General features: G+C 41.9%; 2 protein-coding genes across 2 annotated transcripts in view; one reads left to right on the plus strand and one right to left on the minus strand.

Annotated features, from left to right (window-relative positions):
• Positions 1–16879, minus strand: part of LOC124266245 (calcium uptake protein 3, mitochondrial-like) — a 101232-nt gene that overhangs the window by 31357 nt on the left and 52996 nt on the right.
• The window catches only part of LOC124266212 (fibroblast growth factor 2-like), an 82906-nt gene that overhangs the window by 150 nt on the left and 65877 nt on the right, over positions 1–16879 (plus strand). The window lies entirely within an intron of this gene.

Below are 16879 nucleotides of genomic sequence, written 5' to 3' on the forward strand. Positions count from 1 at the left end.
TTATTGTTTTTATTTTTATCATAGAGTAAGAATGCTTTTGTCAGTAAACACCTGTGATGTTTTAAATGAGAAGCTATGCATAAAAAAGTACAACACACATAATAACAATGAATCGGTAAAAACAGCCTGATTGATTCATCAGCAACCTCTACAGAACACGAAACAAGAATTAGATGTCACCATACTTTCATTCTATTCCCAGAACATACTTGTTGCACCGCGTCCTTTAATGTCCTATTCATCACGTGTTGCGATTACTGTCACAAGATGGAGGTGAAACTGTTTCCACCTCAAGAAAAGCTGCTGGTTCTTACATAATTAACGTCTATAATCATACTTCCTATAATGGTGAGGTGAGGTGAATTTGGGTTTTACATCGTGCTTGAGAATATTTCGCTCATATGACGACGTGCATGCGTGTGTATGTGTATGTGAGGCTGCTTGTACTAGCCCAGACTTAAGCTGGTTTTATAGTGCTAGCCCACTGAGATACCATGCCGCAGTGAAGCAGGAATACCCCACTCAGACACATTATACTGACTCCGAGTCGACCAGTCCTTGTTGTACCCATTAATGCTGAGCGCCAGGCAGGGACCAACAAGTACCATATTTTAACGTCTTTTGGTATGACTTCCTATAATGGACTGTTAAATGCTCCATTACCCATCAAACAGTCGGCGTTGAAGTCAGTCATGAGCACTGATCTGTGCAATTGGGATACAATGAGAGTCTACCATTGTGGGGTTTGTGTGTTTAATGCACCATTTTATCTTTATATACTTGGCTAGTGAATTTTTGGAGTTTATTTCGAGCTCAGGGGTACCCGGCAGGGTGACATGTGACTTCAGACACAGCATGGGTTGTGTACTCCCCAGGGAGATGAGAATTAAAATGAGTGTACACTGTCCCACTGACCAGGGTAATAATGTCGCATGCTGTAGGTGTGGATTATTGTTTCTTAAACTGTTATTATCATTGTCATTAAATTAAGCATCGGACATAACTTCATAACAATCAACTTTGAGATCTAAAACAATAACATAACTTCATAATAATCAACTTTGAGATCTAAAATAATAAAACCATGAACCATGACAAATGGATTTCTGCAAATCTACAACTGACCACATTGACAAGGTCTTTAAATAGTATTTAGAAGTGATATACTTTAGGAAGAGAGTTTTATGTATGTCAACTTCTGTATTATGAGGAACACATTTCAGAGTACATTGTATATCCTTACTCCTTCATTAGGTGAATGATAAAGGAGAAGGGATTTACTCCGAAATGTTAAGTTCCTCATAATAAAGAAGTTGACATCCATAAAAACTCTCTTCGTCACACTGATACAGTTGAAAAGCTGCATAAAAAAACATATGTAAATCTACAGAGCATTACATTTTATCCAAAACTGTTTCAATTAAACCCTTGTCAAATTTGGGTGCATCCATGAATCCATTAGCCTCATTACATGGTCAATTTGAGATTAGGCAAACATAGCCTGACCCCTGACCTTCAGAGGCCAGCCAGTACCTGATGGACAGCTTGTCCTTTCTACCCAAACAATACCCCACAGCCCTGAATTTCTTTACCCCCTCATCAAGAGGGTTATGCAAGTCCAAATTGTAGCTGGCAAAAAGCAGGCAGCCCCTATTGTTGGGGACACCCGGAGCAAATTAAATGAAGCGAGGCATCAGTTGCCATCCCATGTTATTTGTTTAGATTGTCCGTAAATCGAAAATTAAAACCTTTCATAAGAAGAAGATGAGCACATAACCACGGCGTGTCTGGGTGACCTCGAGTCAGGAGGTCAGGGGGATACACCATTTGTTCGTGGGGAGACAAAGGGATTAAACTGGAACAACAATGACGACAAGCAATTTTTGTTGCTTCATCAGTTCCCCTCCTGGGACCATCTGTCCCGAGAGGAGGTTCTCGTCCGGGACACGCTCTTCTGTCCCACCAGTTTGCACAAACTGATTCTGTAAAGGAGAGGGGAAACACTACCCGGATGCCGGCAGCCGGGCCAAAGACAGGTGTCTGGGGAACAATGGCTTCAATTAAACAAGCACTAATTGTTGTGAGGATTCTGGCCAACTGTGGATTCCAGTGGACATCTTGACCCTCCCATATGTCCACTTTTCCCTGTCCATGTTAGACCACCCTGGGGTGTGGGGGTGAGGTGATACTCTGCCTTGTCAGATGACACTGAGGTGGTGGGGCTGAGGTGAAACTCTACCCTCGTCAAGACCCCCTGAGTTGGATCAGGTGGAGGTGAGGTGAGGTTCTAACCCTGTCAGGCACCCCTGGGACTGTGGGTTGAGGTGAAGCTCTGCCCATGCTGAACCACCCTGGGCTGAGGTGGGGGTGAGGTGATGTTCTAACCCTGTCAGGCACCCCTGGGGCTGTGGGGTGAGGTGAAGCTCAACCCAAGTTGAACCACCCTTGGCTGAGGTGGGGGTGAGGTGATGTTCTAACCCTGTCAGGCACCCATGGGACTGTGGGGTGAGGTGAAGCTCTGCCCCTGGGCTGATGGGGTGAACCACCCTGGGCTGAGGTGGGGGTGAGGAGATGTTCTAACCCTGTCAGACACCCATGGGACTGTACGATAAGGAGACACTCTACTCATGTCAAGGCACCCGGAGTCGGTTGAGGTGGGGGATTAGGTCACTCCTGCCAGATCACAAGGGGTTGTGGGATAAATTCATCCCTTCTCCTGCCCTGACCAACCTGGGGGTGGGGTTAAGATTACCTTTCTATTAGTCAAGCCACCCTAATGATATGGGAGTTGAACCCTTTTCCTGGTCTGGCCACCCTGAAGTTGTGGGGGTGAGGTCAACCCTGTCCCGGTCACAGACCATCTGTGGTGTGTAGGACTGGACAATGAGGGGACTCTGGAGGTGACCACTGAGGACAATTCGTCTCAGCCCTCCCCATCCCACAGTGGTACTCATGGCTTTATATCAACATCTTTCTCTCTATGGAAATTCTCATTTGTATTCCTTATTCCATCAATTCATTGTTTACTATGGAACTGTCATAAACAAGATGGTTTACCTTAAAAGACCTGACAAAACTCACAAATGAGCTGACTTGACAACTTAAAGAGTCTGTCTATCTGTTTCTCTGTCACCAGGAGGTGCAATGGGGTAGCCTATTGTTTAAGGTGTTCCCTCGTCACGCTAAAGACCCGGGTTTGATTCCCCACATGGGCACAATGTGTGAAGCCCATTTCGGGTGTCCCCTGCTGTGATATTGCTGGAATATTGCTAACAGTGGCGTAAAACCATACTCACTCACTCACTCACCAGGCAGGGTCAAAACAAGCACCATCTTTTAATGTCGTTTGGTATAATACAGCCTATGTTCTGGCCGGAGCTCCATCTACAAGACCACAAAGGCGGTCAACATCAGGAAAGTTTTGTTGAAGGTTTCAATTCAGCTTCAACTGTATGTATTAATGAACAGTCTGACACTAAGTTTAGTACAGTTCATCTCCATTCACAAATACACCTGCATTCTGTGGTGGAGGCGGCAGTACTCGAGACGTTCTCTTGAATCAGCTGACACATGTTAGTGATGTGAAACCCATCACAGTTCTCGCTATCAATGCTTATCACAGCTGCAGCCCTCCCTGCCTGAATTCATCATTTGCGATGCACTCTAATGTCACCAGTCTGATTTCCACATACTGAATGCTCTGAGTCATAGATACATTCCTCCCTGCCTCATATGTCCTGATAACACAGCCAGGTCTGTACACTGAAGCTACCTTAGCCCACCATGATGAACATCAGAGACACCAACCTTTAACTTACCAAACATGATGAACAGAGACACCAGGCACCAACCTTAGCCCACCAAACATGATGAACATCCCACCTAACACCAACAGAGACACCAACCAACCTCAGCCCACCTAAACATGAACATCGAACACCAGACACCATGATGAACATCAGGCATTAGCCCACCCTAACATGATGAACATCAGACACCAGGCACCAACCTCAGCCCACCTAACACCAAACGCGATGAACATCAGACACCACACCAACCTTAGCCCACCCTAACATGATGAACATCAGACACGCAGAACCATCACCTAACGCAGTAACATCAGACACATCAGGCACCAACCTCAGCCCACCAAACATGATGAACATCAGACACCAGGCACCAACCTTAGCCCACCTAACATGATGAACATCAGACACCAGGCACCAACCTTAGCCCACCAAACATGATGAACATCAGACACCAGGCACCAACCACCAACTAGCCCACCCAACCTTAGCACCCTGATGAACATCAGACACCAGGCACCAACCTCAGCCCACCCTAACATGATGAACATCAGACACCAGGCACCAACCTCAGCCCACCATAACATGATGAACATCAGACACCAGACACCACCCTTAGCCCACCCTAACATGATGAACATCAGACACCAGACACCAACCTCAGCCCACCCTAACATGATGAACATCAGACACCAGACACCACCCTTAGCCCACCCTAACATGATGAACATCAGACACCAGACACCACCCTTAGCCCACCCTAACATGATGAACATGATGGACATCAGACACCAGACACCACCCTTAGCCCACCCTAACATGATGAACATCAGACACCAGACACCAACCTTAGCCCACCCTAACATGATGAACATCAGACACCACCCTCAGCCCACCATAACATGATGAACATCAGACACCAGGCACCAACCTTAGCCCACCAAACATGATGAACATCAGACACCAGGCACCAACCTTAGCCCACCCTTACATGAACATCAGACACCAGGCACCAACCTTAGCCCACCTTAACATGATGAACATAAGACACCAGACACCAACCTTAGCCCACCACCAAACATCAAACATCAGACAGGCACCAACCTTAGACACATGATGAACAGAGACACCAACCTCAGCCCAATCTTAACATGATGAACATCAGACACCACAAAACAACCTTAGTCCACCTTAACATGACAAACATAAGACACCAGACATAACCTTTATCCAGACCTTTGTCCACCAAAACATGATGAACATCAGACACCAGACAACAACCTTTACCCTCAAAACATGATGAACAGAGACACCAGACAGCCTTTGCCCACCAAAACATGGACAGAGACACCAGACAACAACCTTTGCCAAGCCCACCTTAACAAAAAGAGCACAAGAGACACATTGAGAACAATTTTGGGCCACCTAAACATGATGAGCATCTAGGCATCAGAAAATCCTGGCCTTGACCTTGGCTTCAAACGATGACATCTTCACGCCTACGAGCATTACTTATGCCAGATATGCATACAACAGCTGTGTAATGAGTGCATCGTTCTGAGACTGGAATGAAACATCTTACAGCATAATGTCACTATCAGATGCCACTACAAATAATCTCCCTCACGTGCTTCATACTTCCAACAGAACCAGGCTGGCAACGACACACCTAGGAAGCATCTGCCATACTTCAAGGCCAGTCCAAGTCAGCACCCCCATCGCAGTATCACAGCAAATAAGTTTAGAAGGAAAACGCGAATACACAAACTTCATTTAATAAAACACTGGTGCTTGCTCCTAATGACAATGTCAACATGACTGCAAAATATCAGCTCTGTAGGAATAGCAGGGATACCATACCATATAACAGTTCCAACATATATACTTCTCTTCCAAAGTTTAGACTCACTTAAAACACTCACTATATAATATGAGTAATTATGTGGTTACATCGAAGATTGATTTCTCCACTAACTTAAGGGAACCAACTGCAAACTTTATGCAGCTGAACTGCACGAGGATCATGCATCTAATTGCTGTAAAGCATGTGCAAACATCATGCATGTGAACAGCTACGTTTTGGTGTGAAGTTTTGTTAAGAATTCACCAATTTTTACTGATTTTCATCATTTACTAAACTCATGACAATAATCTTTTCAACGTTACGAATTTGTTTTACAATACATCAGTTCATGTGGAAACAGTACCTTTAAACAGTATGGAAAATTCTGGAAAATTAGTTCAGAACAGTTGCCTGAAGTAAGTGGCTATATTTACACTAGTGAGTCTAAACTGAAGTATATATTGGTACTTGTGATACATTTGACTTGACTTAGGCTCCACCGAGAGAATGGGCCTAGTGGTTAAAGCATTTGCTCATCACATCGAAGACCCGGGTTCGATTCTCCACATGGGTACAATGAGTGAAGCCTATTTCTGGTGTCCTCCGCCATGATATTGCTGGAATATTCCTAAAAGCAGCGTAAAACCAAACTCACTCACTAAAATCTAAACTTGTATACATGATGCACATATATCTTTCCATTTTCTGAATGAGGTCATTAACACGTCCGGTTCCCCAGAATCCAGACACACCCTTTCACTTACCTGTGAGGTAATTACTACATTTTCTATCTGAGCATCTCTCATACTGCTCACTAAGACATTAAAGAGGCAACTAGCTCCATTCGCACCAAAGTGGGGGCATTTGAGTCTGTGGTGCCTACTAACAGCTAACTCGAGTAAACTATTTATTCACCAAAGCTGTATACGTGGGAATCATGAAGCAATGATGGCAAGAACATTATGCACTTACAGAACTGTTTTGGGTGGAATCAAACAATCATCTGTGACAAGAACCTCCTGAAGGAATTTGGAAAACCCTAGTTACCCATATATACCAGTGTTCACAAATGGTGTTTCAAAGTAACAGGACATTGGGTCCTGTAAGTTTCAGATGTCTGTCTGACCCATTGAAAATTCACAGGACCCATAGAATAAAATTAATCAACATTTCAGATATAGCATTTCTTAATTGGCATTGAAAGTATTAACAAACATAAGATTTATAAACAATGTCAAAACAACTGTCACATGTCACATATAACAACTTCAGTCAAAGTCATTTGTGTATACCACTCAAAAGAAGATAACAAACACCCAATACTTTCATGTCACTATAGTCCGGGTTAGAATATTGATCTTCAGTAACCCATGCTTGTCATAAGAGGCAATCGGGTGGTCAGGCTCGCTGACTTGGTTGACACATGTCATTGGTTCCCAATTGCACAGATCGATGCTCATGCTGTTCATCACTGGATTGTTTGGTCCAGACTCGATTATTTACAGACTGCCGCCATATAGCTGGAATATTGCTGAGTGCGGATTACAACTAAACTCACTTACTCACTCCGTCACTTTTATATATACCTTCATAATCTCCCTGTTATCGATGGTCTTCACTTCTTTTTGAGCTGTATATTATTGCATATTATGAAACTCCTGAGTTGTCCCTTCTTGGTAGTTGGTAGTTGGTAGTTGGTAGTTTGTTCACACATTTATTCAGAATCAACTGTTTACCTTCAAGGTTTAGCTCATTTAGAATGCAGTACGGACTGTCATCGGACACAGGTGGAGAGATTAACGCATACAGGAAGTGGGAATTTTTCCAGAAAACATCAAACACAGCATCCATGTTCTACCACATCTAAGTGATTGGGATTGGCCTGAATCTTTTGTTGAGATTTATTGCATAGCTATACTGTATGTATCTGTGATTTATAGATTCATCTGTGATTTGTTTTGAACCAGAATGAAAAACAGAAATCTCCTGCACATTTTTGATAACTTCGCCATAGTCTGCGACTTTGTTGCTTTGGTCAGAATGGGTGTGTAACGTTATGGGTGAATTGTATGATGGGAAACTGTCATGAATAGTTTGCCATTTTCGATCCCAGAAATTGCTGTTTCCTGAATATGTTAATTTCAATTTGATGCAACACTGACAAACAGGAAGAATATATGCATGATTTTGCGGAAAAAAAGCAATATACTGGCATTTTCCTTGGTATTTCAATTTAATATACATTGGTAATACCGTGCACCTCTGCTTCATCTCTAGTCAGTGAAATGAGATTTGAAGTTCCTTCAGTGTATGTTTATTCATCCCATCCTTGAAGTTGTATACCGAAATAAATGTCAATTCAAAATAGTTTACATATTCGTATTTATCTCATGCAAATTCATGACATGTTTAGCTTAAACATCTTTCATTCTATTTCCTGCCTTCGTGTACAGTTGGTTTCTGTAACCCAGCTTAGTTTCATAAACCTTATCCTGAGGGCATCAAGTTGGTATCACATTAAAACAATCTCATTTCAAATCTAATAGCAACATTACATTTGATTAGGTCATACTTCCAAAACAAGTTCTTATCTTTTTGAAAGTAATTATAGTGACTGAACCAACAGACAGCTGATGACTTGGTGTTCAAGGAACGTCCTTTGATATCACAGACCACCACTATTGATAGGCATATCTGACAGGTCAGCCAGACATCCAGAGTAAGACTTTTATAAACAAACTCAGTTTCATCAGCTGCCATCCCAACAAATAATTATTCCTGGTATCAAATTTAGAATTTGTGTATATTTTAGGGATGTCACGATACATAAGTTTCATGAATCGATACCTATCAGCGATACCCATGTCACGATTCGATACGTATCACGATACCTATTTTCGTGGCATTATTGTGTAAATTTAGTTACATTTTGAACATTAATAGTTCATATTTTATAATTGTCCATGAAAAGATCAGCATTTTTTATTCTCCAAGATTAAAAGTTCTAATTTCCCAACTTAGTGCATGAAAAATAATCATTTATAACTCTCATAACATCAAAAAACATGATACAATTGCAAAATGTAAACGATACATAAACATATTTAAACCGATACTTTCAAAACTAAATATTGATACAGGTTTGAATGTATCGATGACTGAATCATCTTAGAAAAAGTATTGATGCATCGATGTATCGATGTATCGTGGCATCCGTAGTATATTTCCAGAATCGCTTTCCTGATCAAGGTCACATGTTGGACAAATCAAATCACAGTGTAAACAGTGACAATAAAACCATAAAAAAAATAAAAATATGATCAAACTATCAAAGATATGCAAGGTGGTTGAGAGCTGATCCAGGCCATCAACAGTGTTACTTCGTTATGGATGCAGTGAACTGACTTCTTCAATTTGCTACTTAATGGCAGACTTCTTCAATGGTTGAAACATCGTCTTTTCTTTGAACTTCAATGCCACATATGAAGAAAGATAAGGCTAAACATGATAAAATAGTACCTAATGTATAAATGACTACAACCGTGCACAGAGATGGTAATCGCCAGACATGCACCAACGCTGCCGCTACACAGCAGCAGGATCAAGCTGGGAGACACTCAAATATAGGCAGAACAAAAAGCCTTCACTTCACTTGTCAGTGAATTGGTTCAATTAGGGTTCGGTTTCATGGACGTTCTTTCTAAAAATTTAAACTCATCCACATCAAATGGTGATTGGTTCCTGCTATGTATCTGCTGCCACAAGACTTCCCGATTCTTGTGGAGCGCCAGTCTGCTTGCATGATTTCATGCACCATTATTTTCAGAGGACAGACAAATTCTCTTGGGATTGTGCTGATTGCTAATTGTAATTTCTCCTGGAAAACTAGACTTCTTCCCCGTACATGACTTTAGATGATGATATGGAGAAGACTGTTCAGTAGCCAGCGTAAAGGTAATTGGCAGTGGGGTAGCCCAGTGGTTAAGTGTTCGCTCATGATGCTCAAGATCCTGGATCGATTCCAAACTTGGGTACAATGTGTGAAGGCGTCCCCTGCCATGATATTGCTGTATTCTTACTAAAATTATGAGAAAAAAAACCCTCAGAAATTCCCTTCTTATTTCATGCAGTGGGTCTCCTGCTACCCTGGGCAGTAGTCCCTATTTGTAACAGAGATTTCTGTAATAAAAAGATAATTAAAAAAAAAAAGTGTGGTAAAACCACCCACTCACCTCAACATTTGAAAGTGTTTGAAGATTAGATCAGTTACATCATTGTCGCATGAGACTCTAGATCAGACAGTGCATGTCATGGGCATCTAATGGCATCCCTATGTCGAGTACGTGGACACACTAGATCAGACAGTGCATGTCATGGGCATCTAATGGCATCCCCTATGTCAAGTACTTGGACACTCTAGATCAGACAGTGCATGTCATGGGCATCTAAAGGCATCCCCATGTCAAGTACTTGGACACTCTAGATCAGACAGTGCATGTCATGGGCATCTAAAGGCATCCCCTATGTCAAGTACTTGGACGCTCTAGATCAGACAGTGCATGTCATGGGCATCTAATGGTACCCCTTATGTCAAATACTTGGACGCTCTAGATCAGACAGTGCATGTCATGGGCATCTAATGGCATCCCCTATGTCAAGTACTTGGACACTCTAGATCAGACAGTGCATGTCATGGGCATCTAATGGCATCCCTATGTCAAGTACTTGGACGCTCTAGATCAGACAGTGCATGTCATGGGCATCTAATGGCATCCCCTATGTCAAATACTTGGACACTCTAGATCAGACAGTGCATGTCATGGGCATCTAATGGCATCCCCTATGTCAAGTACGTGGACACTCTAGATCAGACAGTGCATGTCATGGGCATCTAATGGCATCCCTATGTCAAGATACATGGACATGGCACCTCTATACTCTAGATCAGACAGTGCATGTCATGGGCATCTAAAGGCATCCCCTATGTCAAGTACTTGGGCGGCTCTAGATCAGACAGTGCATGTCATGGGCATCTAATGGCATCCCCTATGTCAAGTACTTGGACGCTCTCTAGATCAGACAGTGAATGTCATGGGCATCTAATGGCATCCCCATGTCAAATTGCGTGGACACTCTAGATCAGACAGTGCATGTCATGGGCATCTAATGGCATCCCCATGTCAAAAAATTGGGACACTCTAGATCAGACAGTGAATGTGATGGGCATCTAAACGCATCCCCATGTCAAATCCCCATGTCAAGTACTTGGACCTCTAGATCAGACAGTGCATGACATCTAGATCAGACAGTGCATGACATGGGATATCTAAAGGCATCCTCTATGTCAAATGCACTGGACTGGGACTCTAGATCAGACAGTGCATGACATGGGCATCTAAAGGCATCCCCCATGTCAAGTACGTGGACACTCTAGATCAGACAGTGCATGACATGGGCATCTAAAGGCATCCCCCATGTCAAGTAAGTGGACGCTCTAGATCAGACAGTACATGTCATGGGTGTCTGTGGGCATACCCCATTTCAAGTACTAGTGGACACTAGATCAGACAGTACATGTCATGGGCATCTAATGGCATCCCCTATGTCAAATACGTGGACACTCTAGATCAGACAGTGCATGTCATGGGTGTCTTCTGGCATCCCCATGTCAAGTACGTGGACTCTCTGGATCAGAAAGGCATGGTTTAGTATACCGAATCGATATACCACCAATCTAAACTAAGATGTTTTAGAATCAATTGGTCCTCGAATGTCTGCTGGAAATCCTAAACGAGTCAAAAACGAGTTTTATGCAACTTTCAGAAATATTCCTGCAATATCACTTCAACAAACATCAGAAATTGACCCCAAAGGTCATGCATATATGATGAATTGAGCCCAACCTTTGGGTGCAAGGAGAGAAAGTGTTACCCATTATATTATTATTATTATTATTATAGGATATTTATACAGCGCACATATCCACGCAACTAGTGCATGCTCAAGGCGTTGGTATTTTATATGGGCCTGCTCCCTGGCCACAAATGCCAATTACACGAGTACTTCCAAACAGGTTCACAGAATTACGACATTCAAGCTTGAAATCTGTTATCTTGCTTATCAGCATAAAACATTTTCATTTCAATAAAATCCACACATGTTAAAGGAGTTTAACAAATTAGCCATGGTGAATTGATCATAGATGTCTTGTTACAATAATGAACTCCTGACTAGCAGTATCAAATACATGACAGAAGAAGATTGCCGCTAGTTGTTTATGAGGCAACAAAACAGATTGCACAACTTCTTGCTTCCACTAATTTTCCCAAGAAGATCCACGTTAGAATTGATCTTCAGCCACCCATGATCCTCATGGAAGTCAACATAGAGGATCAGGTGGTCGGATTTGCTGACTTGGTTGGTGCAGGTTATCATAACTTTAATGCATAAATTATAGCACAGATTGATGTAACAATTGGCTGGCCAAGACTTGATTATTTACAGACTGCTGCGATATAGCTGGACTGACTGACTGAGTATAGTTTTACGCCGCTTTTAGCAATATTCCAGCAATATCACGGCGGGAGACACCAGAAATGGGCTTAACACATTGTGCCCATGTGGGGAATCGAACCCGGGTCTTCGGCGTGACGAGCCAACGCTTTAACCACTAGGCTACCCCACCGCCCCTCGATATAGCTGGAACATTGCTCTGTGCAATGATTAACAACAGAGAAAGTTCACTTATAACTGATACACCAAAAACAGCAGGTTGAAGTTAAGAAAAGAAATACTACCTTCCTTGCTATTCTATGCTGTACAATGAAAGCGTGGACAGAGAACGTTCTAGGCCTACATTGTAACCAGACAATAGGCAGACACTTGCACTATGGAGTGTATACAGTCTAGCACCAGGCAGTTTATGTCTCGGAGAGATTACAGACTAACCAACTGCCTACAACAGATGAAACTAGGCAGCTGGGGAAAGGCCCAAGCTGACCCTCCTATGTGTACCTTACTGGTGTAAATTATTGTGAGCAAATGTCTACCCTACTACAGTTTGTGTGTATTAATAGTGAGACTGCAGACAGAGAGGGGCTATTAGGCACAAGTGTATATACATTGTCTCTACCAGAGTATATTGTTTACCTCTGTAAGTCAGAGGTATATGACAGTGTGTGCTATATCACACATGGCTAGAAGGGATTGATGGGGAACTGTAAGTCAGAATTGGTGTGTGCTATATCACACATGGCTAGAAGGGATTGATGGGGAACTGTAAGTCAGAATTGGTGTGTGCTATATCACACATGGCTAGAAGGGATTGATGGGGAACTGTAAGTCAGAATTGGTGTGTGCTATATCACACATGGCTAGAAGGGATTGATGGGGAACTGTAAGTCAGAATTGGTGTGTGCTATATCACACATGGCTAGAAGGGATTGATGGGGAACTGTAAGTCAGAATTGGTGTGTGCTATATCACACATGGCTAGAAGGGATTGATGGGCTATATCACAAGAAGGGATTGATGGAGAACTGTAAGTCAGAATTGGTGTGTGCTATATCACACATGGCTAGAAGGGATTGATGGGGAACTGTAAGTCAGAATTGGTGTGTGCTATATCACACTTGGGCTAGAAGGGATTGATGGGGAACTGTAAGTCAGATTGGTGTGTGCTATATCACACATGGCTAGGTGTGTGCTATAAGTCAGAATTGGTTTGTGCTATATCACTTGGCTAGAAGAGGATTGATGGCTAGAAAGGGATTGATGGGGAACTGTAAGTCAGAATTGGTGTGTGCTATATCACACATGGCTAGAAGATGGGGATTGATGGGGAACTGTAAAGTCAGAATGGTGTGTGCTATATCACACATGGCTAGAAAGGGATTGATGGGAACTGTAAGTCAGAGGTGTGTGCTATGGCTAGAAAGGGATTGATGGGAACTGTAAGTCAGAATTGGTGTGTGCTATATCACACATGGCTAGAAGGGATTGATGGGGAACTGTAAGTCAGAATTGGTGTGAACTGCTATATCACACATGGCTAGAAGGGATTGATGGGGAACTGTAAGTCAGACTGGTGTGTGCTATATCACACTTGGCTAGAAGGGATTGATGGGGAACTGTATGCTATGTAAGTCAGAATTGGTGTGAGCTATATCACACATGGCTAGAAAATTTGGTTGATGGGGAACTGTAAGTCAGAATTGGTGTGTGCTATATCACACATGGCTAGAAGGGATTGGGGATGGGGAACTGTAAGTCAGAATTGGTGTGAGCTATATCACACATGGCTAGAAGGGATTGATGGGGAACTGTAAGTCAGATGGTGGAATCACACATGTAGAAGGGTTGATGGGAACTGTAAGTCAATCTGGTGTGTGCTATATCACACATGGCTAGAAGGGATTGATGGGGAACTGTAAGTCAGATTTGGTGTGTGCTATATTTGGTAGTGTGCTATATCACACATGGCTAGAGGGATTGATGGGGAACTGTAAGGTCAGGGAACTGGCTGGTGTGATGGGGAACTATATCAGACACTACATCACAACTTGGCTAGAGGAGGATTGATGGGGAACTGTAAGTCAGATTTGGTGTGTGCTATTGATAGGGATGGGGAACTGTAAGTCAGAATTGGTGTGTGCTATATCACACATGGCTAGAAGAGATTGATGGGGAACTGTAAGTCAGAATTGGTGTGTGCTATATCACACATGGCTAAGAAGAGATTGATGGGGAACTGTAAGTCAGAATTGGTGTGTGCTATATCACACATGGCTAGAAGAGATTGATGGGGAACTGTAAGTCAGAATTGGTGTGTGCTATATCACACATGGCTAGGAGATTGATGGGGAACTGTAAGTCAGAATTGGTGTGTGCTATATATCACAGAGAGATTGATGGCTAGTCAGAGGGATTGATGGGGAACTGTAAGTCAGAATTGGTGTGTGTCATGTCAGGCTTCATGTGTGCTAAATGCAGCTAGATTGATGGGGAACTGTAAGTCAGATTTGGTGTGTGCTATATCACACTTGGCTAGAGAGATTGATGGGGAACTGTAAGTCAGAATTGGTGTGTGCTATATCACACATGGCTAGAAGGGATTGATGGGGAACTGTAAGTCAGAATTGGTGTGAGCTATATCACACATGGCTAGAAGGGATTGAAGGGGAACTGTAAGTCAGATTTGGTGTGTGCAATATCACACTTGGCTAGGAGGGATTGATGGGGAACTATAATTGGTGTGTGTCAGTCAGGCTTCATGTGTGCTGTATCAAATGCAGCTAGAGGGACTTGATGGGGAACCGTATGATGTTGCACATGGTTTTGGCTGGAGAATACTATCTCCCTCAAGACTATTAGATTCTTGCAGTGAAGAGGAGCATCTGTTGACGACCATAGCAGGATACAGACTGAGACAACCAAAATGCAGGCATTATAGCTATGGTGTGATAGTGGATATAGACTGAAATACATTGGCAACATGTCTTCCATGTATGTCACTGCAGGCTGAATATCATAAAGGTGGGGTAAAATCAGTGTCTGGCAGCAGAAGCATCTGTCCATGCAATGGGAGAGTCACAGGGGCAGGGCTCTCAGTCCACAATACCAAGTTGGAACCACAGAGTGCAGGGACAAGGTTTGGTCAGGAATACCAATTCAGCAACATTGAGGAAACAGCGCCTTAAAGGAAAGAACACCAACTTCACACCATTTAGTGAGTAGAAGGTGCGAGTCTTAGTCAAGAAAATCAGTTTGAATTGTATGGCCTAGGGATTAGATGTTATTCAAAAGTACAACTGCAATGGCTGCACTTTTTGTACAAATACCACATAACGAGTAAAACTGCATGTTATTGCATGTTAGTATAACCTGCAAGACAATGCTGTGAGGTTGGTTAATGCATAATAATAACACAAGCAACAGAATAGGCATATGAACATAGTTGAATGAACGACAAAAGGCAAAAATAGGAAAGAACACAGCAATCACGTCATAGCTGTCCAGAACAACGACACATGACAATGATGCACAGAACGAAAGGGAAGAAATACTGTTGGCTTGCATTAATGGCCGCAATGATCAATTACATGCTCTGAAAGAACGGAATAAATAAGTCATTAGAATGTCTTTTTACAATCTTAAAAATTATATACCAAAATTTATAATTTATATTCTCATGAAAACTTTGTGTTACGATGTGTTATCAAAACGAAATAATTCAAAATGGACACCTTACAATGCAGGGACTATATTTTCGAAGCTCTCTTAGCACTAAGATAGTCGTAAGTTAACGTTAATGTGTGGCACTTATGACTATCTTAGCGCTAAGAGAGCTTCGAAAATCTAGGCCCAGGACACCCTTCATCTTCTCAATAATTTCTATGACTATACGTAACAGAATTTGAACATATTTTCATATATTACAATTTATAATTTTTCCCTCAGAATAAGTTCAGTTTCACATTGCTTTTAACTGTATTATTTGGGAGGAAAACCCACAGTGATGCAGGTCACTACTTCGGTGAAACCCACAAGCAGGGGTATTGTTCTGACAAATCTTCAAACATGATCACAGCAAACCAGGATTCAAACCAATAATCAAAGGTTTCCGGCATGCCAAAGTGATGCAACTCGTTAGAAAATGCTATCATAATGTTTCCTTTAAAAATACTATCTTAATATTTCCTTTAAAAATACTATCATAAAATTTCCTTCGGAAAATGCTATCATCATAATTCCTTTAAAAATGCTATAATAATATTTCCCTTAAAAATGTTATCATAATATTTCCTAAAGAAAATACTATCATCATTATTCCTTAAAAAGACACTATCATCATATTTCCGTAAGAAAATACTATCACACTAGTATTTATGATATTACTATCACAATATCATAATATTTCCTTAAGAAAATATAATCATATTTCCTTAAGAAACAACTACCATGATATTTCCTTAAAGAAATACCATTATATTATTTCTTTAAGAAAATACTACCATAATTTATATCATATTATTGAAATAGTACAAAATTCTTCATTAATTAGTTAACTGCAACAAATAAATTCTGAATCTACTTTCTAACATTTGTCATTGTAAATTCCACCTCCCACTCCCAAATGTATAGTTAGGGCTGCGGCAAACCAACAGATTCGACCCTGAGAAGTGTGAACAGAGAGCACAAGACAGCAGTTACACTAGTGCCAGTGTTGCAG

Source organism: Haliotis rubra, unplaced genomic scaffold, assembly GCF_003918875.1.
Source record: "Haliotis rubra isolate DU_JTF1 unplaced genomic scaffold, ASM391887v1 Scf124, whole genome shotgun sequence".
In the NCBI taxonomy this organism is placed as follows: domain Eukaryota; kingdom Metazoa; phylum Mollusca; class Gastropoda; order Lepetellida; family Haliotidae; genus Haliotis; species Haliotis rubra.